At 43.8% G+C, this 25,312-nt stretch overlaps 1 protein-coding gene across 2 annotated transcripts in view; it reads left to right on the top strand.

Annotated features, from left to right (window-relative positions):
* SLC39A12 (solute carrier family 39 member 12) overlaps positions 1 to 25,312 on the top strand; it is a 787,521-nt gene that overhangs the window by 599,635 nt on the left and 162,574 nt on the right. The window lies entirely within an intron of this gene.

Below are 25,312 nucleotides of genomic sequence, written 5' to 3' on the forward strand. Positions count from 1 at the left end.
TATTTATTTTATTTATTTATTTGCATTTTAAAGTGCTCACACAGCCCGGGGGCATCGAGGCGCTGTTATAGGAATATGTCTTAGTTGCATATTTATAACGTGCTTAATACCCACAGGTTTCTAAGTGCAAACCCGTTGTTCAAACCTGTGTTGCTTCGTGTCATCTTGTTTCCAAGGCGAGCACATTGCCTCTCCTCCCGGGACGAACATGTGCTTATCATTCGGATTCCATATTTCAAGAACATGTATCTGCTGTTTAAGGTGGATCACTCTCTTGTTTTTGGTCAAATGCAATTGTGAATGAAAAAATTTACTGTGAATTCTGGCACATCCATATTTCCATTGCTAAAGGGAATTCAAAACTACTCAAAGGTGAATTTGAAACCCTCTCAAGATTCACCTTTCCGGACCTAACCCAGCTCAGGAATTCCATGAACTCACACAGAACCATTGAGCTATTGTGCTGAAGGTGGCTTCTAAGGAGACATCCCTGTAAACCGGTTGCCATTTAGCAACTAAGAGGTTTGGGCCCTGGACTTCAAAGGGATTGTCAAGATCAATCAAATTCCAGACCTCCTAAAAACTCATAAGGCACGGGTCAGGGGAGAGGTTGTTGACTTTAATGCAAACATTGAAGAATCCTTGAATTTACATGTATTCATTTTGAGAAGGAGAATGTACTCGGGAAGGGTCAGCAGTAACCTCTAGTGACCAAAGTCAGCAACTTCAGACTTAAAAAACGAACAGAAAATGACATAGGTGCAATTTATTTTTTATTTTAACCACTAGTTTAATCTTTAAAACATTGTAACTCTGTGATGCATTGTAACTCTGATCAACACGAAACACATTGCATTTTGTAGCTATAAATTAGATCTACCAAACCATGTTAACATTTATATATTGTGCCATATCATGACACATAATGATTAGGCAGCAAACACCAAACACAATTGTCTGTGCATTAACATCTGAAATACTAACATTTTAATTATTGGACATCGCTCCAGAATGAAATTATGCTATACCTGAAAGATCAACCATAAACCTCTTGATGTGGTTGAATCTTATATGTATCGCGGTGTCCCTATGAAACTGAGCCCTATATGCGATTACTATGGCAACACCATAGTCCCTATAGTTTTAAGGAAATGGTTGGTTATGAAATAATTTACAATATTAAAGGCCATGTCAATATTTATAAGAAGAGCTTTTGTACCAAGCATCTTGTACAGTCTTGTGGTGCTCCCAGAACAAAAAATGAGGTGGATTGATCGATTAGAGGGTAAACTCCTTTGCTTCGACCTGGGAGTTCTTCATCAGTCCCAGTTAAAGCACTATGATTAGAACTTGGCTTACCATCCTTGAGATCCTCTTAGATGCTGCTACGCTGCAATTTTGTATTGTCTTTGGTCTCTCCTCTATTGAACCCAGATTTGCTGCTGGGACTTATTGCATGACAATGCAATTCTGAGCAAACTAATCATTTTATTGCTGAACTACAGGACACAGTTGCTGCTCATTTGGAAAATCTTGGGACAACAATGACACATTTGACCACCCTTCCTAATACATCAGCCATATTAAAGGGTAAAACCAGGGCATCGGATGTGAACAATAGCTTGAATGCATTGCATCACAAGAAACATTATAAAGAATATATCTTTCAAGGTTTTTGCCGTAATTTATAATGTAAATATCTCTCAAAGGTTTTCAATGGGCAATTAAGAAGATTCACTACCGGTGTGTGTTTTAACATCCTCCCCACCCTGGAGTGCGTTGGTAGTTGGTCTGGTATCGCATATGATGATCGTAAGTGTTGTCTTTGTGAAATAGAGGTTGAAACTGTTCACCACATTCTAATGGCATGCCTTGTATTGTACAGTGCCTATTTTCAAGGGTTATGCATCGATTGTGCCCCCTATGGATTTCATTGAGACCGACCAATTCTGGAGTGGCCTCCATGGTGCTGAATCCATCCTGATCACAGGAGCTGCCTTCCATGTATGGAAAAAAGCACTTATCTTAATTTAATCAAATTTGGTTTCATGAAGTTATTTGGTCTTTCTTAGCGTGGGGATAGTTGCATCTTGTCTATCCATTTTAGGGCTAATTCATGATCCTTGTAACAAATTACATTTTTATTAATAATGAATTGTAATCTTAAGATTGGTTTTGTAACATGTTTTATCATCTTACCCTTTAACAATTGTCAAATATAAAGTTTATTGATCTGTTAATGGTTTTACTTGTTCTTATGTGCTAAAGTTGTTATATAACTACATGCACTAAATAAATACAAAAAATAATAATAATAATCATTAGGGGAAAAAAGCAAAAACACGTCACTCCTGCAAATTTTATCACCGACGGATCATTCACACATCTAATTGTATGCATCGATATACAGAAACTGATTATGTACGTTTTTATAATCTCACAAGCTAACATTCAAACTAAAGACCCCAAACGAAATTGCTATTTTCCATTTGGATTAGATTCACTGCTCCCTTCCAGGTCATAGGACGATTGGAAACCACACCTCTGTGACAAGTTCTGGGAGTTAAACAATATATATTTTCATGCTCGTAGAATGATAAATGATGGAATACGAGGAGATGAATATTGATGATTTTGGAACCAACTCAAGATGCGAGTCTAGAACTGACACCATTTTGAAGGACTGACCTAAGTCAATCTGGAGAGAGACAGATGAGAAGAACAAGGACCTTGCTGGGTGTAGCAGCTCCATCTTGAGAGGGTACAAGATGATGTTCTCTAAAATAAAACACCACATAAAAAGGTGAATTAACACCCAATAAATAGGAAACTGTCCCTATAGATTGACCACAGTCAATCTGTAGGACTAGAGGGCTGGGAATACAGGGGAATGCAATTTTAGATCAGGAACACAGGTGCAGTGTATTAAACCCCATGTTCTCCCATTTATATTTAACACAAAGTGATATGTTATTTCCTTAATGCCCAATGTATTTTGTCTTGAGAGACAACATTTAAAACTGAATTAATTTTGGTGCCACTTTAATACACAATTGCCTTTGTAAAATTAAGTACCATTTATAAAACAATATGTGGCTGCAACCGGTGTAGTATTCTTTGCATCATAATATAGACATGACACACTATTGTCTGAGAAATATCTGTTGGGATGAACGTCCAACGTCCCAAGCGTGAGAGAAAATACAAATTAAGGAAGCCCATGTTAGGCAGAATTATATGCAGTACCCTTTGGGAACACCGCGCACAATTAAGACTACAAGTGACAGTACAAATTCACCTTTGGTACAAGCCTGTACTACACAGTGAAATGGTAGTGATGGCTGAGCAGCCAGACCTACCTCAAGAGCAAGTGAGCAGTATCAAATAGTTACACAAAGGACAGCAATTACTATGATTCAAACAAACACTGACTCAAGGTTTCTGAATAAAAGAATATACATTTATTTACACATCAGTTGTTTAACATTTCACTAAAGTCAAGCAGTTGAAAAATCACATTACCAATACACCACACCACTCCCAACAAATTCTGGACAAGTTTAAACTCAAAATGAAGTAAGGGCAAAATGGCACTACAGCGATTTAAAAAGGGAGGGAAAAATAAAGTTAGGTTAACATTGAGCAGCACCAACAGGTAAGTAATCAGGTCAATCTAGAAAGAGGAACTACAGTGATGGAATCAAATCAAAAAGGCTTAGGGCCAAAGTCAATAGGACAAAAGTCTTTTGCTCAAGATCACACAGTTCAGGGTAGTTTGCCATTAAGTCTTTGCCAAGAGTTCCGGATGAAGTTGGTCGGCATAAAAGTTAGTTTAAAGAGTGGAGAAGGACAAGCCCTCGGATTGGCAAAAGGTTTCGCAACACCTTCACCGCCCTGGACGAAATTAACATCCGATTTGCACATTACCTTTAAATAGAGAAGAAGCTGTAGCTGAGGTGGACGATCTTGGCAGTTCCTGCAGGCTCACGGTTCCTGAAGCGACTGACGGACTGACATGAATTAGGAAGACTGGAGGGTCCTGCACTGCCCAGGGAAGAAACCAGCAGCAGAGCAAAGCAACAAATAAAAGGTGCGCTCCTTAAAACCCAAGCAGGGTCCGACCTTCCTGGCTATCCAGCCCACTGTAGCTCTGTACAGCGAATTCGACCAGAGGAGGGAGTCCGGGATTGCAGTTTGGGCGAACTGGTTGGTCCCACCAGCTCAGTGGAAGAAGATTCCTGGAGGATCTCCTCTGTCGTTGGAGTTTGAAGATTCGGACCTGCAGCAGGGCTTCACCGGGCACTTCAGTCGTTGTCGGGGTCCTCTTCTGTCAGCTCCTCATCGGTTCTTTTGTTCCAGTGGCGACTCTGCCTTTCCAATCCCAGAGACCTGCTTTTTATGCAGTTTTCCTCCATTCACACAGCCTGGCTGTCAATCACACAGCAGGGTGGCTGTCCCGCCGAGACAGTCACATAGCCAATCAAACAGGGGTGACTTTGGTTACTAAGGGAACCCATGGCAGGGGTCATAAAACCCCTCCCTCACATCCTGCCTACCCAGACTTTCAGGTGCCTAAGGAGGGCTTCTGTGGGCAAGCCCGCGAAAAAAGACGGTGAGCAAAGGAACCAAACCTGGTTTGACGAGCAGAGTAAAACACGAGAAAGACATTTTCAAAAAGAAATGGTGAATTAACCCAGCCGGTACCATATAAAACATATCTGGTCCAGCGGATTTAAGTTCGAGGCTACCAAGATAGCCTAAAACAATACCAAGGTTATTTAAGATAACCGTGGTAGGAAAAATAGGGTAGTTATCACTGTAAGGGCCTCATTACACGGACGGTGGTGAGGGTTAACCGGTACCGGTAAGGGCATCGGTACCTGTAAACCCTTACCGCCTTACTACGAGGTCCCTTTGCGGGTTGGGGAATTTAACGCCTGCTTTTTGCAGGCGTTAAAAACCAACCCGCAAAGGGACCAGTGTGCTAATTACGGTACCGCAAATTTGCGCTGCAGTAATTAGCACCTTCCCCATTCCCATTATGCCCTATGGGGCAAAAATGGGAATGGGGAAGGGCAATGGTGGAAGGGGGAATTACCGCCCTGCCAACCTTGGAATGGGGCGGTAATTTCCCTTTCCACCAAGGCGGTGCCGGTATTTTACCGGCATGAACCATGGCGCTAATAGCGCCATGGTTCTCCGCCTACCGTGTAATGAGGCCCTAAGTCTTGATGAAAAGGGAGCGAAACAATGCTCCAAGCTAAACAGACAAAAAGGGATAAGTATTAACCCTTTCCAGTACTCTATGTAAGATAGGGTGTACTGGGTCTATGGATTTAAAAGACTAATAAAGTTAATGGCAACTTTACATGTTCTGGGAGACAGTAGTCAGCCCCAGAAAATGGAGTCTGAGTTGGGAAGTCTAAAAGACAACTCTGTGTCACTGCACTGAAGGTGCTGTGTAACACACAATAAAAAGATGATGCCTATGGAGTAGGTGAGGCTCCACAGTCTATGAACACAAGAAAATGTTAAACACACACAGCAAAACACATGTAAGAGTGGGAAAAAAGGCTCACACTCTAAGCAGGTGAAACAAAAAAATCCTAGAAATCCAGCAAAGCTGCTGAGGGACTCAGTAGATAAGGGAAATTAGCCATTCTTGAGAATTCACCCATAAACACGAGTCTGAAACCACACTGAAGGCCAGAGGCCCAGACAGCATGCATAACACACAAGCTGAAGTCGACATTAAAATAGACTCATTTCCGAGAACCCTCCTTGACATAAGAGAGACAGTAACCAGCAATACACACACATGCACTATGAATCTAGTTCATGTAGAATGATGGCAAAGATGAATAATGTGTAAGAAAACATTAGGTCTAATCACACACACACACACACAGGTGAGCAGGAAAATACACTGGGGTAATTTAAGCACCCATTAGAAACACTAAAAGGTAGCAAACATAAAGCACGACATAAGTATATCTAACATCCTTTAGGTGCGTAACAAATAGAGTAGGCCTCCGAATAGCGGTAGTTGCATAGGCCATTTAGGTTTAATAGGCCTCGGAAATACATGGTCATTCCCCACAGCAAAACGCATCCAGTTTCAGCTTGCACTAGAAAGACGCACACACAAGGTCAGCAGCCTCAGACAGGGTGTAAAGTCGCATTGCGATTGGTCAGAGCAGAGCGGCAAAGCTCATTCCCAGGCTCCGGACGAGGAGCAGTGACTTAATCAGGTGTTAAAACTTTGCCAAGAGCACATGAGGATGTAAGAGATTCACAGGGGATGGGCTACGAGCAGAAAGGCAGCTGGTTACCAGGCCTGGAGTGATATGTGTATCCAGTGCTTTAGACAAAGGTCACAGCTTCAAAAGTGTGCAGAAGGGTGCATTAGACAAGTAGATCAGGGAGAAGACACTGCCTGCCCCTGTACAAAATAATCCACCGAGGAGTAGAATTACAGAAATACAGAACAATGTGAGCACCCCAAACAAGGGAGATATCTGTATGCAGGACCAAGAGAAGCCAAGAGGTCCTTGTACATAATAGGGAATATATTAACAGTTACATATTGATTCCTGACAACCCCTGAATTATAGTTGTTCATAAGTAACAGGGCCATTCACCTTCACGCATGTACAAATACATAATTTAGATGTGCACATGGTCCCGGAGCAAGAGACCCAGAAGCATGCCACATGAAGTCATGTAGACACATCATGAGAAAGGATGGCGTAGGGTAAGATGTTTCGAATGAGAATTTGCAATACTAGCTTTCAGTTGAACAGTCATAAGGGTGAGGATAGTAAGTCAGTGCCAACCATTGAGTCCCATGAGAAAGGATGCAAAGTATTCCTTTTTGTTGCCACACTGTGTACACCTCACACTATGATTGACTAATTATGATGGATACAACCCACCCCAGGACATTCGAAGAGACAAAGCCAATGAGCAACGAAGTTCTATGTGAAGCATTTTAACGTAAAGCATTTTAACGTATCAACTGTCCAATCAGGGGCTCGCTATTGTATAGAATCACCTTTAGCACAACCGACACTGTCCAAGAAGCGAATATTTTTTTCCATGCATCTTGAAACATTGTGTAAGAATCAACTCCGCTTCTTACTATATATAGCGCCATTTAATGAAGTAATGTTCAATGATTTGTAAATTGGACCCAGCTGTGGTTGCATGTAATAAACGTTCCTTGATTCCCTGCACTTTATTGGCTCATTTGAATATTTGTATTTACTGATTTGTGGTCCTTACCCTTCATATGATGCATCAAAGTAGAGAGTGTATGACTGGTGTGGTGGATCAGGAGAAGGACAGATAAGAGCATTTCCATGTCAAGTGTTTTATTTTGCAAAAAGAAAAGATGTAAACTCCTAATTGTCCCTGCCTAACACAAAACTAACTACGATGCTCGCCAGTACAAAAGAAAGAACTGTCCTCTGTCCAAATCTAATCTCGTCTGTCCCTACCCGTAGTCACAAATAACTAAGGTACAGGAGAATGACTCCTTTCTCCTTTGTTCTGCTTCTCAGCAACGTCACTTTAGTAGTTTATTCATAGGCAGTTCTTGGAAACTACATTTATCAGTTCAAACAGTTCAGAAATATGATTCTGCCGCTTCTCGATGTTTCTTTAACACCTTGCTTTCCCTTCTGGGTTCCCTCTCTCTCTTTCTTGAGTTAATATGTTTATTGCTCTTTCTTTACTTAATGTCCACCCTCTTCCCTGGCTGGGCCAGGTAATAACACTTTCATCAGGTTTCTCAATTTGCTTCCTCTCGCCTCTATTACTGGGATGAGTATGGAGGTTCCAGTAATGATTCTCACTTGGTTTCCACTCTGCACCTTTACTGGGATGAGCAGGATTGTTACAGTATTATCACCTGATATCCACTCTTCACCCTTACTGGGACAAGTATGATTGTGCCAGTAATGATTATCCCTTGATTGCCACTCTTCACTCTTTTTGGGATGAGTATGATTTTGCCAGTAATGATTAAAACCTGATGTCCACTCTTCACTCTTATTGTGATGAGTTTGATTTTGCTTGTAATGATTATCACTTAATTTCAACTCTTCACCCTTACTAGGATGAGTATGATTGTGCCAGTAATGATTATAACTTAATTTCCACTCTTTACTCTTACTGAGAGTAGTATGGTTCATATGCTCATTATTTTCATTATCGCTCCCTTGTCTCCTGCTGTCCCCATTACCTTCTTTCTTTATGGTTAGCATTACCGGGCCTATCTGCAGGACTGGAAATTCTTCTCACTCTGTCCCATTGGCTTCGGTCTTGCTACTTGTCTGCTCACTCCCACGGCAATCGTTCCGTGATGTGAGAGGGTTTGTGGTTTCGGCGTCATTGCTGAGCTGAACAGTCCAATTAGTCTCAATCATGCCACTACTCACTGGTCGGTTTCTTTGTTGGGACTCTCTTTCCCCAATGTCTCCCTGTTCTACCTTCTCTCATGTCAGTTTCATAAACTAGCTGTACTCCCAGTCCATGTGCTGCACTTCCTGGCTTATTTCAGCTTTCGTGGCAATGCTGAATTGAAGCTCCCGGGCTTCTCTCGTCCCTAGGGCACCTCCTTCTGTTTTAATGACCTGTAGCTGGGACTTCCCTAGCATAGGATCAAAGTCCATTCCTTCTGTTGCTTGAGCATTCTGTATCCCTCGAGAACTCTTCCTCTTCTCAGTATTAACAACAAAGGTTTCTTCATACTAAACCACTAGTTTTATATCACAATAGCAGACAGTAGCCTGTTCTTATTGGCTTCTTTGCAGTTTGGCTTTTATTGGAAGATTGTGGGTGAGTAACTTAGGAAGTTCCTCTTCAGAACAGAGGTCCTTGTTCCCAAGGTGGGAGGTTCTCCCAGTGAGGTCCTGCTTGCCTCTACCCCTAGGGAAGGTATTGCCTAGTGGGCTCACCTCTATAGCCTCACATGGAAAGGCTCCACTTGGGGAGAATTGACTGAATCCCGCAATTCAGCACACTAGTCATACATTAGATGTTTGTGCAACAGAAATTAGTATATGGAATTACTTCTATTCAATAACAATTGTGTCAAGTGTTGAATGCACAAATAGACGTTCATGTAATGTGGAAGGGTGAGGGAGTTAACATTGTACATGTTACTGGAGAAATGTTTATACCCAACACAAAAACACATGCAGGCAAAAACCTTCACACAGGCTCATTAAAAGCTGTAAAGGGATACATAGATTGACGGTTGCAGAAGTAGATAGATTGAAATCAGTGCACACACACACACACATGTATTCACAGCTGCACATGCATAGTCGGAAGAGACTGCACAAGCATGTCAAACAAAGTGCAAGAAAGATTGAAAATATTGATCTCTTATTCAAACCTGCAGGAGCCAGGTGTAAGCTGGCCATTGTTTACATTTAAATGAACTTTCAGTGTTGAACTTCTTTCTCAACTATCCTAGCAACTTTCTCATGTTCCTTTTGCTATAAGACTGATAATGAAAACCTTTGAGGCCAACCTCCCTTGAACCACTGCCCAGCCCGAGATGGATGCAAGTTCTAGACCTCTTGGGTCAGTTGCAAACTTTCGCTATTGGATCTATATTCAGTTTTTCAAACCTCCTTTCGCCATTCAGCATAAGACTTTATATTTACATCATTTTAAACAGTTTAATAGAGATGAAAGGCCTCCACATATGCCTGAAGTTTGTTGGTATGGACGTCTGCATCATCTTTACAACAAAAATGAGCTGAGAGAATGTTTGAAAATTAGAGGGAATATTAGAGTCCAGAGAAGACTTTTTTCAAATGAATTGCCGCTGTTGCTGTCACCTGAGGCGACATTATCCACGGGAAATTGAGGCATTAATAAGGGTACAGAGATCTTATACCACCAATGATTAAGCATCTATAAAATTTGAGGAGGGCAAGTGTTGTGTGGCAATCAACTCACATGGTGAGAAACCATTCATTTTAAAAGATAGGGTTCTTTTTCTGAAACCAGGATGAATTTGGACCAGTGTTAGAGCTATGATTATCATTAGCAATATGGATGATTGCACCAGGGTCACCAAACCAAGAAGCAAGGATAAATATTGATTATATCTTACAGATTTTGTCTGAAAAAAGTGAACAACTTATCACAAAGCAACTGAGATGGCATTATTGGCCACATAAGAGCAGAGAAGGGTACACTGTTCTTGAAGAACATTCAGTAATTTCTTAGGAATATTTGAGCTATAGACGATGCATTCAAAGAAGTCTTTGTCAATGCAATATATGTTTATACACCAAAAGTTCAATAGGGAAGCATTTGTCATGCAAATTTTCCATGTTCAGTGTCCTGAACCTTGAAAGGATAGTAAGGCAGGAGCCATTACAACAGTAAATAGTTCTGCCAATGCTTAATTTCCTCACACATAACGTATCTTACCTTAGAAAAGGTTGAATTAGACTGGATCATTTTTTATTTAGATTTTTAAAGTATTCCATCATATTATATGTTGCCTACTGTGCTGGCTGTGCTGGCTGAAGCATTCAATGACCCATTTTTACTCCATGTTCAAATCACAGTGGGCCTCATTACGAGGTTGGAGGTAGCCTTGCCGGTAAAACTGGCAAGGCTACCTCCAAACTCGCATCCGGGTCCGGCACCCATGAATGGGCAATTACTGGGCTATTCCGGCCAAGCTGGACCCAGTAATTGCCCTTTTGCGGATGCCGGGCCCGGTACATCCCCATTCCCATTTGAGCCCAATAGGTTGTTGCCTTACCGCCATACTTGTAATGAGGCTTTTTGGATTTCAGTCAAATCCAAGTTAATCTGATTCCTGCCCCTCAACCGCCCCAGGAAATAATGTTCCCTTTCAAGGGTGTTTCCAAAAATATCCACTAGATGGGAGCGCTGACTTTGCGGCACATGATTTCCTGCATTAAAACGAAAGTCAGAAGCAAGGTCAGCACTAACTTCTAGTGGGCATTTAGACCTTTTCATACCTGAAAACTATACAAACTGAAGTATACTTTATGATATGTTCCACTTAATATGTGTTTTATTTTATTGAGTGTTTTTTTTAAAAAGTAACAACGTTTAGTTAATTATTGGATTCCCAAAGCAAAAATGGTAAAAAAACATCAGTTTACTGGGTGGCGCTGCTGAGCAGCCATGCCAGATGGCTGCATAGCCTTAATGCCCCATCTGGTGCTGACATTAATCTAGTGAAATTACATTCTTGCAAATTAGCTGACACCCACTATCAGCACCTCTGAGTCTTGGGGTTCTTGGCTACAGTTGGGTTGATGTGTGGTTGGGCTGCAACCCATGTGCTGTGAGTGATTCTGTTCTGGACACTGCTCCCAGACCTAAGGCTCAGTGGATAGTTATGACTGCATCTGCTACTGTAGATTGCACATCTGCTGTTGGGCTACCGTGTCATGTATCCTGACTGTGACTGTTGTGGTGATCTGGTCTGAGGATTCAAGGAGCACTTTGAGTGCTGGGGACTGTGCTTCATTTTGAGGAGGAGGTTGAGAGGGCCCAGTGCTGGTGCTGCCAGTGGTTTGCCTATTGCAAAGTTGGTGTATGAAGAGGCTGGCATTGATGCTGGTGGGGTTCTGGCCAGGCCACCCTGTGATATTTCGGCATTGGGCAAGCTGTGACATTAGCCCTAGACCAGTGAGAAGTCCAGACCTCAGTGACTAAACTGATTTTTAGCACGCCCTGAATATGTCAGAGCTTAGCCACAATTACAGCATACATTTCTTTTGGTTCCCGATGATAGAAGTAATATATGTTAATACATAGTTGATTCCAAACCACCTGCAGTTAGCCCCTATGCAAATATAATTAGTAATGTTTCTTTTTGAAGGAGTACATGTTTTGTGAGTAATAGGGTGGTGATAGGGTTTATGGGCTTATTAATTTCAAATCGTACTCAGCAGGATTTCTGGTTGCTATGTTATAGAGCAGGACAGCATACATATGATGTTTTAGTTGACCATCTACTCCTTAGGCTCCACAGAATTGAGTGGTCCCTCAGGAGTATTGGGTCTCTATGTGTTAGGTGTGCTTTTCTAAAGTCCAACTGGTGTAGGACTTCATAAGACTTCTCTCTTGGTATTAAGCACCCGAATCTTAATATAGGCCTGTACTACACACGTCGGTAGAGTGGCTGAGCTGCCAGGCTTATCCTAGGAGGGAATTATGTGAGCTGTAGAGCAGTACAAAGAAATCAGTACATACATAGACCCAAGAAAACACTCACTTAACGTTATATTAAAATATATTTATTTATATATACACACAAGGCACACCTGTAAATCTAAAATGCAGCAACTAACAGTAAGGTCAAGTGGCACAGCGAGTAGAGCGCTCGCTTTGACACCCGTGCAGAGCCTGTTAACGCAGGTTCGAATCCCGGCGGGGCCAAACTCAGCCTTTCATCCTTCCGAGGTCGATAAATGAGCACCACACACCGTGGGTAATAATAAGCAGCGCTCGGATACCTGAGGGTTTGTAGCGCTATATAAAAGCCTAATTATTATTATTATTATTAACATGCAATTAGAAATTGAATCAAATGATTACAGGAACAATAATTCAGGTGTGTAACCTTTCTATGCTTTACATATCCAGCACACAGAGTGACGTCAGTTAAGGTCAGTATCAGCATTTATATGTATCACCTTTGCAACATTGAATTGGAGGGAAAGTTAAAAGTAAGACAGAATACAGCTAGCAACTGTTAATAACAAGTGCCCTCTCCCAGAGGGATATAGTCAGTCAGTTTCCTAGCAATAAAAGTATAGCCTATGGAGGACCCAGCATTGCCAAAGCCAGTACGATCAAGAATATGGACCTTTGGGAAACCAGCATAGCCAAAGACAAATGGACAGTTCCAGTTCAGATGAAGATCTTCAGAGGAAAGATTAGTAATCAGTCAGTGGTTCATGAAGAAAACACAGGAGCCCAAGAGGAGCCTTCCTGAATACACACAGGCTGTAAGGCTTGCACAGAGGTGTTGAGATCAACTCTCACATGAATAACTCAGCACTTCTCTAGCCCTAGCCAGGAAGCACTGGAAATGGCACAAGGTAATTACAACCCAAAGCCCACAGTACCTTAAAGATAAAGAAAAAATTGCTAGCTTCCTTCTAGATGCAACGTTGCAGACCCTGATTCCTGTTCCTTGGTTATGGTGAGTAAAGGGGGACCTTTGGCAGGCTTTTGCATCAACGCTCAGGAGAAGGGGTAGCCAGCAATGGATGCAGGTCACTTCATTGGCTCTTTGTGGTGCTGGTGCCTTTTTCTCAGTGCTAAGAAGAAACAAATATTGCTGGTTGGGTTCTCTTCAATTAATCGGTACTGAACTATGGTGAGGAGACTTTTGATGAATAATTCCTGCCTCTGGAGGTCCACACATATGCCTTCAAAGGTTCAGCCAGATCCGATCTTCAGAAGATGATGCACTCAAAAACAGTCCAGGTGCCCCGGGTATTGGTGTTCTGCAGCCCGGGAAAGTCATAGGACATTGGGGGATGGCCCGACATGAAGAAGGTCTTGAGGCTAGTTGGTCCCACTACACTAAGGGAGGAAGTCATCCTTGGCTGGTCTTTCCTGGTAATGTGAAAACAGGGTCAGTTTAGCTGCAGGGCTTCACTGGTGCTTCTGTAGTCCTGGCAGGTACAGCTGGTGTTTCTGCTCATCTTCTGCTGTGGATTCCTTTTTCCAGTGGTCGACTCTGTCTGTGGTCCCAAAATCCTCACCTTATATGCTGGAACCCATTCGTTCACACTCATAGAGCAGTCAATCACCTGGAGGTTGGCTGTGCTCCAGGACAGCCAGCCACCCAGTTAGAACTGGTTTCAGCCAGGCATATCTACAAAGAAAGGACAGTTATTTGTCAGGCTCCTCCCTCACTTCATGCCTTTCTAGACACACTGGAGCCTGGTTGGGCTTCAGGGCTGTAGCCCGCCAATGGCAAAACTCATAAAGGACTCAAATCTACTGTGAACGATAGAAGAAAAGCCCAAAAGGAACTGACAAATTAACAAATGTGGAAAAAAGAAGACACGGCCATTTTGAGAAAATGGTCACCGATGGGTGTTGTACTGCAGCTGAGAAAACAGCCAGCTAGTAACCTTCACAAAAGGTAGTAAAAAGTAACCATTACCACCTGCCATTTAAGTTAGACAGTGTAACAAAAAGTTACATGAAAAGTGGGAGAAGGTGCTATGATATAACCCCAAACCCACTACCGGCAGGTTGCCTCCAGACTCGTAATATTTTACCAGCGACTGACTTCCCAGTGCCACTGGGAGATTACATATCCGATGGGTCGGGAAGTCAGACGCCAGTAAAATGTAAGTCCCCATTCCCATACAATCGCATAGGACTCTATGGGAGTGGGGACTCGGAAGCACCTGCACCGTTGTTAATGTAGGAATGCAGAGCCCTAATCTCCCTCCCGGTTAGAATTCTTCTACTAAAAATAATGTGTATCTCTTAAACATGTCACAATAGTATCATTCTTTGAAGTAATTGAATGGAATGCCATCCAGACTCCGGAACACGCATACCACGTGAAATAAAATACTCTCTAAGAAACACATACAATAAATGGATTAAGCAAGCCTGTGATGTGATTACTTAAAAATATGTAGCAAACAGGAATCAAAATCCTCTACTGGCACAGCCAATTTATGGTGTCCATAGTAATGCATTTCCTGATGAAACATGGAATGTGCATTGCATAATACACAATTCAATCAATGGGACCATTTATTGTATTCTTTTGTGGTGGGTGCTTTAAGTGCGCTGCCACCTTCACAAGGACAAGGCGCGGCCCCTGTCATGGGCCCACATCACCAACTAAGGCAGGCAATACATTCGATTTACAGACTGTGCTTCACACCAAGGAAATCAAACCCATCTTTGCAGTGTGCATGTGCAAAGGTGAATAGTAAAGCTGACATATTTGAAAGATAGAGCTCATGCCTAGGTTTACCACACATTTGAATTGCCAGTTAACCTATGTTTTATTTGCCACTGCAATCAACGTTACACATGTGTGGCAACCCCCAACTGCACTCTGTCTTTCAATGACATCAAAGCCAGTATGTATTAGCGCACAGGCCCATTTAAAAACATATCAGAACACCCTGATTTTTCTGACTTCTCCTCCAAAATGTTTTCTCTTCGCCAAAACATAAATTGTTCCCCTTCTTATTACACTCCCACCCCTTTCCCCCACTTCCCCTCAGCTTGTATGTCTGACTTCTCTCTTGTCACTCCCTCTGATGTTTCCATTCTCCTGTCCAAATCTCATCCTACTGATGCCCCTTCTGATCCTCTCCCTTATTCCTAAGATTTACCCTCTTGTCATTCCTTACTTAACCTCCTTCTTCAATATCTGTCTCTCCTCTGCTACCTTCCCCTCTGCCTTCAAGCACGCTACTATCATCCCTATTCCGAATAAACCTTCTGCTAATACCCATCTTGCATCCAAATTCCATCCAATCTCACTTCTCCCATTCCTTTCTAAAATGCTTGAACGCTTAGTCTATTCTCAGCTCTCTGCTTTTGTTGCTAACGTTTCGCTCCTTCCCCCTTTCAATCTGCCTTTCGCCCAAAACACTCTCCCCAGACCGCTCTCACTCATGTTCTCAACTCCCTCCTCACTGCTCGCTACTTTAAGCAATCCTCATTCCTCATCCTCCTCGACCACTCTGCTGCCTTTGACACTGTTGATCACCCTTTACTTCTCAACACTCTTTCCTCTTTTGGTTTCAAAGGCTCTGTTTTCAACTGGCTCTCCTCCTACCTTTCCTACCGCTCTTTTACCATCTCCTGGGGCAGTCGTACCTCCTCTACTCTTCCCTTGGACTACGATGTACCCCAAGGCTCTGTTCTTGGCCCTTTTCTATTCTCTCTTTACACCTCCCTTCTCGCCCCTACCATGTCTTCCTTTGGCATTTCTCAGCATTTCTACACCAATGACACCCAGCTTTTCCTCTCCTATTCTCCCATCACTCTTAACCTCCATCTTAATCTCTCTTCTTGTCTTACTGCCATTAAAAACTGGACGTCATCCCACTTTCTCTCTCTCAACACAGAAAAGACTGAAATCTTATTCTTCCCCTGAAACACTCTCCCCCCTCTGCCTCCCCCTCCTTGTTCATTTCCCCCCCCCTCTAATCTTCCTTTCTCTGCCCACACTCGTAATCTAGGCATTTACTTTGACTCTTCCCTCTCCTTTACCCACCATATTTCTCTTACTTCTCTCGCATGTCGCTACCACCTTTTCAAATTTTGTAAAGTCTGCTCCTCTCTCACCTTCCATGCCACTAAACTTTGAACCTCCTCCCTCGTCTTCTCTCGTCTTTTCTACTGCTCTTCTCTACTCTTTGGACTCCCAGCTTCCCACCTCGCCCCCCTCAAATCCCTCTACCACTCTGCCATCCGTATCCTCTGTCTTCTCTCTCCTCACAACTCCATCTCCTCCTTGCTTTCTCATCTTGGCTGGCTTTCCTTTCACTCCCAACTTAAATTCCACTTCCTATGTCTTGTCTTTAAATCTCTTCATGATCTTGCTCCCCCAATATCTCTCCTCTCTCATTTCATTCTACACTCCCACCCACTTTCTCTTATCCGCTATTATCTTCCTTCTCTCTGTTCCCCCTGTCCTCATGTCTCTCCTCTCATTTCTGTTCCTTTCAGCTCCTTGCCCCTCTACACTGGAACTCCTTACCTCTCTCTATCTATTCCTTCCCCATCTATTCCTGCTTTCCAGTTTCCCTGAAATCTCTTCTTCTCCACTCCCGACCCTGACACTCCTATCCCCTCCTTTCACCTTCTTCTCTCCTCCTTATACCGTCCCCTTCACACCTTTCTCTTCCTGCTCTGTTCCTCTTGGTCCCCTCTCCCCCTCTCTCATCCTCAGTCTATTCCTCTTCCTGTCTTCCACTTCCCTCCCCTTCTCCATCCCCCCCGTTCTTGTTTTTTCATTGGTAAATTGTTTTAATTACTGTGTTACTGGTTTGATTCATATTTTGGAATTTCTTCTAATGTTATCATTTTTTTGTATCCTTGTGGTTGTTATAATGTAAAGCGCTTTGGCGTAAAGCGCAATATAAACACAATAGACATAAAAATAACATAACATAAACATTGTTTAATCCTCGAGTGACCACACTGCAGGTAACTTATTCACATCTATGGTGCACAGTACCCATCATAAAAAGAAACATGTTAGCAGTATCCCTTTGTAAAACACTCTTTGAGGAACAGATAGCCATAATGACTTTCTAGAGATTAAATCAGGCCGACCTCAATCACCCTCAACATGCACCACGCACAGCTTCAAGCACCCAGGATTGGGATAACAGGCATTGGAATAGGCAATGGTGTTGGTGTTCTAAGCTCTTCATTGAATTTTACATGTATATGAAAAAATGCGGTAAATACTTTGGCCCTCTGTCTACAGTAATCCCAAACATGTCTGCATGATCTTTTCCACAGACACATGCCAAGAATGACGTGGTAGAAAGACATCTGTTTACCGCGGTGCACAGAGCCCTTTCACTATATCAATTACTAATTGTATGCGTTTACGAGCATTAACTTCAAGACATTTGCCACGTTTAAAGTAGTTGTTATGTAATCATGGTGATTTTTATGCACAAGCAAGGGTATGCCAGTGGGGATGGTCAAGGGTAATCAATGGTGGGTGTTTGGGGTTGCTGGTGAGATAGTGTTGGTGTTAGTCAGTGGTGGTGAGCTGGGGTGAGATAGGGTCAGCGAGCGTTCTTATGAAAGGGTGAGCTAAGGTGAGTGCATGGGAATATGCAGGGTTGAGCTAGGGTGTCTGAGTTACGGTAGGCAGGTGTGATCTAGAGTGATTGGCATGGGAAGGCAGGGGGTGAGCTTGCTGGATGGGCGGGCTTAGGGAGAGCTAGGGTGGGTGTTATTAGGCATGAGTGAGTTAGGGTGAATGCGGTAGACAAGGGAAAGCTAAGATTTCTATGGGTGGGTAGAGGAGATACGATTTGAGGGTGGTATTAAGACGAAGGTGTATTAGAGTAGACAGGTATTCTATGGGATGTGTGTGTGTTAGAAAGCATGAATGACAGTGGGGTTAGGTAGTGGAGCACTATGTTGGGTAAGTGGAGCAAGACATTAATGTATGGTGGCTGGGGGTTGGATGTGGATGGGCAGGCATGAGAAAGTTTCAGTCGCTTGTTTGGAAGAACACAAGAGTGTTCTGTGCTGGGTGTGGATAGGCAGGGTTAAACTAGGGTGAATGAGGATATGCGGGGCTGAGGTAGCAGGAGTGAATTTGGGTGCAGGCAGGAATAGTGTTGGCGGGTATACAGGGTCAAGCAGGGTGAGTTTTGATGCTAAGCCGGGGTGATTTAGGGAGGATGGGTGGGAAAGGGTTGGGTGACCTAAAGGCAGGTGTGGGTTATGGTTGGAAGCAGGGTTGCAGGCAGGCATGTGCTGGGTGTGTGGGGATAGGCAAAGGTGAGCTACAGTGGGCGGGTGGAGATAGGCAAGTCTAAGCATGGATTTATGGGTGCTGGTAGACAGGGTGAGGTTAGGTAGGCTGCAGTGAGCTAGGGTGGATATATTGCAGAAATACACAAAATAATTCTAACAGGCACACTGGAAAATGCATGCCACACGCATTTCCTGATGCCATGCAAACTCACACTTCTTCTCACCCCCACCCTGCCTTATTTATTCCTACTCTGTATATGTGTTGTGGCCAACATAGTGGCTCTAAAATGCCACCACATACTACAAAATCAAGAATTCGCAAATAGGATGTATGCACCATGCCATTTGCCGGCATTTGTATTATGGAGCAGGGGCTCAAATGGGTATTACTGACTCCACCAATCCAGTTAGTGTTAACAACCTGACATTTCTGCCTGCATCTGAGTTATTTGCATTTCTATAGATTCTGCATGTTTTTTCACCTGCAAAAAGCAAGTGCAATCCATATAAATGTCCCCACCTTGCATGTACATATATTTACGATTGTTTGCTAATTGAGGTGTAAACATGCCAGCAAACCTGGGTCTGCCTGGATTTCTTTGTATGGGATTGCCACCTCAATGTTCAAACAGCAATATTGCACGAAATGGACTGCAAAAAACGTGTCTGACCCTGTATGTGCAATATAGGATGAGATCCGAAATGACACGCTCCTTGTTTTGTAGTGCAGATCAGATCAGATTGTGTGCTAGTTTTATTTGGAATGCATTTGATATGATTTGATTTACAGAAAACGCTCAAAAATTCATGAAACACACAGAAGTATTATTTCTTGGATCATCAATAATGATATATTGTCTGAACCACATGTTTGTGTCTCTGAGCAATATGGGCCTCATTGTGGGTTTGGTGGTAATTCAGCAGTAAATTTGCTGAATTACCACCAAACTCGAAATCTCGATTACTGTACCTCCACTAGGTCTTGTGAGTTTGCCACAGGATTACAAGTAGTGGTAGGATGGAGTAATTCCATATTTCTGGAGTCCACAGGAATACGTAGGGATTTTTGGTGAATTTGCCGATGGCAGATTGCCATGACGTGAATCTGCCAATTTTTGAAGGTAAAGGGACTCATTAAGAGTTTGGTGGTACATTCAGGAAAATGACCCCCAAACTCTATTAGCGTTACTGCCACTTCCAGCATCATTACGGGTGTGTTGGTAATTCAGTGGTAAATCTGAATTTGGAGCTTCTTGCTGGAGTTGAGTCCTCCACTTAACCTCCGAATTCCAAATGCACCAGTGCTGTAAAAATGACAGTAATTCAGTAACCACCCAAAAAACTGGGGGTAATGGAATTACCACCCATTTCTTCCTGCATCGAAGAACTTGTAATGAGGCTCAATGGACCCATGGGTTTACCACAGGATTACAAGTGGTGATAATTGCCCATTTCAAGATTTCTCCACTGGTCCCATAGGGCGCCATGGGATGCTTGACATATTTACTGCCGACAGATTTACAATGCTGTAAATCCACCGATTTTTGGAGGTTAAGTGGCAGATTTCTGCTGGCGTTAATCCTCCTCTTTACCTGCAAATTCAAAATTTGGTGCAGTGGGAAAAACGGTGGCAATTCGTTTTTTCCATCACTGACGATCTTGTATAAAGGGCCGTATATTATTTATGCTACACACCATTTTCACACCTTTGCTTTTCGCTCAGAAACATGCATTATCCATTCTTCCGACATTATAATGATTCTGCATCATATTTCGACCTGGATTGTAACTGAAAGTTGAAAGTGAATTATGAAAATGATATGAGAGGCTTGTGCATTTTATGTTTGGTTATGTTATTAGGATGTGTACCATGCACTGCTGCCATTTGCATCGACCCCAGGCACTCTGGCAGATTTGGAAGAGAGTGGGCGCGTTTGGTTAGTTAGCGGGAAGAGAGGAAAAGCAGGATGGTGCTGCTTTGTGTCAGTGGTGCAGAACAGAAGTACCATGACAACTTTCTAGTTATGATGTATTAGGGACACCAGGAGCTTTGTGGCCAGAGAGAAGATCTCGTGTTTGCAGCATTGGCATGCTTTGGTGAGGGGATGGGTGTGTCAATTGGTTCTAGGGGTGTAGTGGTGTGTTTTTCAGAGTCTAGGGAGAAGGCATTTTAAAGTAAAATGCCATGCTTTGGGGGATAGTTGATTTTACGTATGGTGAGTACGTTGGCAAAGGTTAGGGTTAGTTTACAAGGTAGGGCCTGGTTCTTCATGTTTTCCATATGTAGTGCGAGCTCATGACACCATTGTTGGTTGCGTTGTAGTGAAAGGTGTTGCGCTTCTTTGTAGTTTTAGTGGGTTCATGTCTTGTGTTGTGTTTTTGAAATTAAAGAAAAAAGTGGTGGAGTTCTCTTGGAGTTTTAGAGGTGCCCGTAGCTATTGTCATATTTGTATTGTTGTCTGAGTGCCATGAGCAGGTTTAGATGCGGAGAGTAGGGAGCTGTTATGGAATTTCCTTAGGCTGTGTCTGTATGTGGGAAATGGTCCATGGATAGGTGATGTTTCTACTGTTTAGTGTTGTCTGACTACTGTTGACTACACATTGAAAAGCCAGGTTGTTAGATGTTGCCTGTAGTGTGCAGATTTCCCTTCTTAGCATGTTCCAAAATTTGACCACCAGAGCAGAAACACCCCTGTGTCTTTCTCTGCTGAACCACCTGTTTCCTATTAGCATTCCACTATTCAGGACTCTCAAACCTAGGTGTGTTTTTCTCCTGTTTAAAAAGTTGCATTGTGACAGTATTTAAAATTGCATTGTGAAACCTAGGCCTTTTTCCCACTATTCAGGACTCTCAAACCTAGGTGTATTTTTTCTCCTGTTTAAAAATTACATTGTGTCAGTATTTTAAATCTGAGTGTCTGTCGTCTTGTCCAATTGTTCAACTTGTCTCACCTCTCTCGCCTGCTTGCACCCTGCCCAGTGTCCTTCGGTAGTGTTCTCCCCTTCCCTCTTCCTTCCTCTTCTCTCCTCTCCCTACCTACTCTATGGTGCTCCCTGTCTCTCCTATCTTCTCTAACTGCTTCTCTATCGACTATCCTGCTCTCCTCACAAAATCTGGTAGGAAGAAGTTTAAAAAGGATGTCCTGGTCTCCAACCCAGGCCCCTCTATCGCTGACACCTATACTAGTGCCTCCTCCATGCAAACATTCAGTCACATCCTCTTTGTCGTTCCCTCGCCAGACCTATGGACTCTACATATGGTCTCTGCTCTCTCCCTTCTCTTCCTCTCCCATTAATGGCGGCACACGGTGGGAGGCTCTCCTTGCCTACTTCCACTGCTCTAAGGTCATCATTAAAGTTTATGTGAATGGTATTGTCTTGGTCCAAGGCCCTCAGGCCAACCTTCTCCTCTTTGATAGACGCTTCCTGTGCCTCATCAATTTACTTTCTTCTCCTGCTGTCCCCTCTCCCCCCCTCCACGGCTTCCTCGCCTCCCCCTGCTGCCTCCTCCTTGGATACCTTGCCCTCTCCTTCTTCCCTTTTTGCCCCCCCCATCGGCCTTCTTCTACACCGCAGCAGGACATACCTCTGATTTGTACCCCTCCCAGGAAGCCTTTCAAGGATGGCAACCTTCTCCATATTGCCACTCTAAACTCTCGCTTGGCTGTAAAACACTCCTCCGATATTTGCCACCTTCTGGAGGAACTTGATCTCATTGTCCTCGGTCTCACCGAGACATGGTTCACGGCCAGCTCTGTCACAAGCTTTGACACTCTCCTCCCTGATGGCTACAAGATCCTCTCTGTGTCCAGGTCCAACCGCTCCGGAGGCGGTGTAGCCCTGATCTTATCCAAGTGGATTCCTGCCTCTGTCATTCCTACGCAGGCATACTCCGCTTTCGAATGCCTTGTCTGCAGGCTCTCTCCCTCCCACAGCCATTCCCTTACTGTGGCTACTATCTATCAGCCACCTGGTCAGATCTCTTTAAAATCTACAAGGAACTGGCCAATCTTGACACAGTCTCTACCTCTCTTGTCCCTTCCCAGGCCCTCAGCAGGGCACTGGCTTCTCATTTCATGTCAAAAACTCAGGACATCCTGTCCTCTCTCTCCTCCTCTCCTCTTCCTCCCTCTACTCCCCGCTCTTCCTCTGGCCCTTCTTTGGCCACTGCTCCTTACTCCTTCTCTGACTTTCCCCTGTTCTCCCCAGACGAGGTTTCTAGACAAGTCTGATATATGAAAGTCTCGTCAAAACAGGTTCATCCCTGTTCCCCCAAAACCATCAAGGACCACATTGACTCCCTGGCTCCTGCCCTCTCCGACTTCTGCAACCACTCCTTCACCACTGGAGTCTTCCCTTCCCCCCTGAAGCACTCCCTTGTGCACCCTCTTCTTAAGAAACCCTCTGCTGACCCATCCTGCCTAGCTAACAATCGCCCAATCTCCATCACTCCTTTCCTGGGCAAACTCTTGGAAAATCTCCATCACTCCTTTCCTGGGCAAACTCTTGGAAAATCTTCAACACTCAATCTGTCTGCTGTCTCCATGATCATCAGTCTGCCTTCAGAGCTGCCAGAAGAATGGAAACTGCTCTCCTGAACATCCATGAAGACCTGCTCTCCAACTTTGATTCCAACACCCCCTGTGTCTTCATCTTACCTTACTTGATCTCTCGTCTGCCTTTGACACAGTCAACCATGCCATCCTGCTCAACTGTCTCTGTGATAACCTGGGATCACCAGTCAGGCCCCGGTGTGGCTGACTTCTTTCCTCTCTGATTGAGCCTCCCATGTTCAACTAGGGTCCTTCCTCACCTCTATCTCTACCCGTGGTGTTCCCCAGGGGTGTAACCTCTCTCCCAGGTTGTTCAACCAATACATGGCCCTTCTTGCCCACTGCATTGCTGCGCTATGCCCCAACTTCCAGTGCTATGCGGATGACACTCTGCTCATTTCCAGGCTACCCTGGTGTGCCGCCAATGATCTCTGCCTTAATGCCAGTAAGACTGAGATTCTCCTCATCGGCACACCCACTGCCTCCTTTCCTGTCACTCTCTGGTCGGCCTCTCTTGACCCTCTTCCTGCTCCCACCTGTCCGGCTAAAAACCATGGGGTCATCTTCGATTCCACACTCTCCTTCTCTCCTCACATCTCCGATGTCTCTAAGAAGTCACACTACCAGCTGCATCTCCTCAGAGGTATTCTTCCTTTTGTCTCTTTCCCTCAGAAGCTCACTGTCTCCAGAGCTCTGGTTCTCTTTAGGCTGGACTACTGCAACAGCCTCTTTCTGAGTATCCCTGCGTTTACTCTCTTCCCCCTGCAACTCATCCAAAACAGGACTGCAAGACTTGTCCTTGGCCTCAAACCCAGGGATTATATCTCTCCAGGACTGAATTCTCTGCAATGGCTCCCAGTAACTGCGAGGATTAAGTTCAAAACCCTCTGCATTGTCCACAAGGCCTTCTGGGGCATAAGGCCTCAATACCTTCAACTCTCTCTTCCAAAATGTCTTCCTTCTCAAGCATTTTGCTCATCCGCCTCCAACTCCCTCAGGGTCAGTCGCTTCTCCAAGCAACGAGTTGGTGGTAGATCTCTTTCTTCGTCTGGGCCCTCCCTCTGGAACAGCCTCCCTGCCGCCCTGAAACTTGAGAAGAATCATCTCCGGTTCTGGAAGCACCTCAAAACCTTTCTTGTTGCTTCTGCTTTTTCTCCTCCTCTCCCCTGCTGACTTCCTGGATGAAACCAAAACTGCACTGGTTACCTTGGCACCCTCTGATCTCGAGCCCAGGTCCCCTCCTCTGCCAGTTGCACACCTGCACTGCTTTCACCCCCGCACATGGGGATTGTTTCTGTATCCCTGCAGTCCCACTACCAGCACTTGACACCTGTTGTCTGCACATACCCTTGCACTTTCCACCTGCTGGCCGTACTTTTACTTATTGTTATTTATTCTTTTTTCCCATGTAGTGCACTGTCCCCTCTCTCTTCCCTCGCACTCTCCCCCTTTCCCCTTCCCATGCACTTGCGCGATCCTAATGACACCTGGCCTAGTAGGATCATTGTCTGTCTTCCCTCTGTTTCCCCTCCCTTGACTCATCACGCCTTGAAACACTTGTGTGTGTATAGGCGCGTTATAAATGCCATATTATAGCATATGTCGATGATGGATCTTAGATCTCTAGTTGGTTGGTAAAGTGAGATTTTACTTTGGATACATTCTGCTCCTTGACTTTGGAGGGCTCTGAGGATAACGCAGAGGGTCTTGAAGTGGATTCTTTTTTTTAACTGGTAACCAGTGCAAATCTGTAAGAGCTGGTGTTCTGTGTCCCTTCGTATTAACGCAGAGTAGCTGCAGTGTTTTGGATACTTTTATGTTCTTTTGTTTTGTAGTCAGCATACCTAGGTAGATGCTGTTGGCATACTCAATTTGTGAGAAAACCAGGGAAATGACAGCTAACGTTCTGTGCGGGAAAGTGAGATTGGGAATAATCCCTCTGTAGATGATAGAAGTAATTGACTATTACAATGACTTTCGATACCATAGTGAGAGCATTGTCCATTAATATGCCAATGTTCTTGATGACTGGACAGGCTCCAATGCAGTTACTATTTTCATTTTAAAGGTCTTTCTGGGGCAACATATCTTGAGACTATCATTATTTCTGTTTTACCTGGGTGATTTTTATATTTTTGCCTATCATCCATTTCCCTTCTTGTTTGAGGCAGTTGCTGAGGGTGGTGCTGCAGGTTTTCTTGATGGTCATTTTGTATATGGCTTGAGTGTCATCCACATAG

This window comes from Ambystoma mexicanum, chromosome 2q (assembly GCF_040938575.1).
Source record: "Ambystoma mexicanum isolate Mex_15411 chromosome 2q, UKY_AmexF1_1, whole genome shotgun sequence".
NCBI lineage: Eukaryota > Metazoa > Chordata > Amphibia > Caudata > Ambystomatidae > Ambystoma > Ambystoma mexicanum.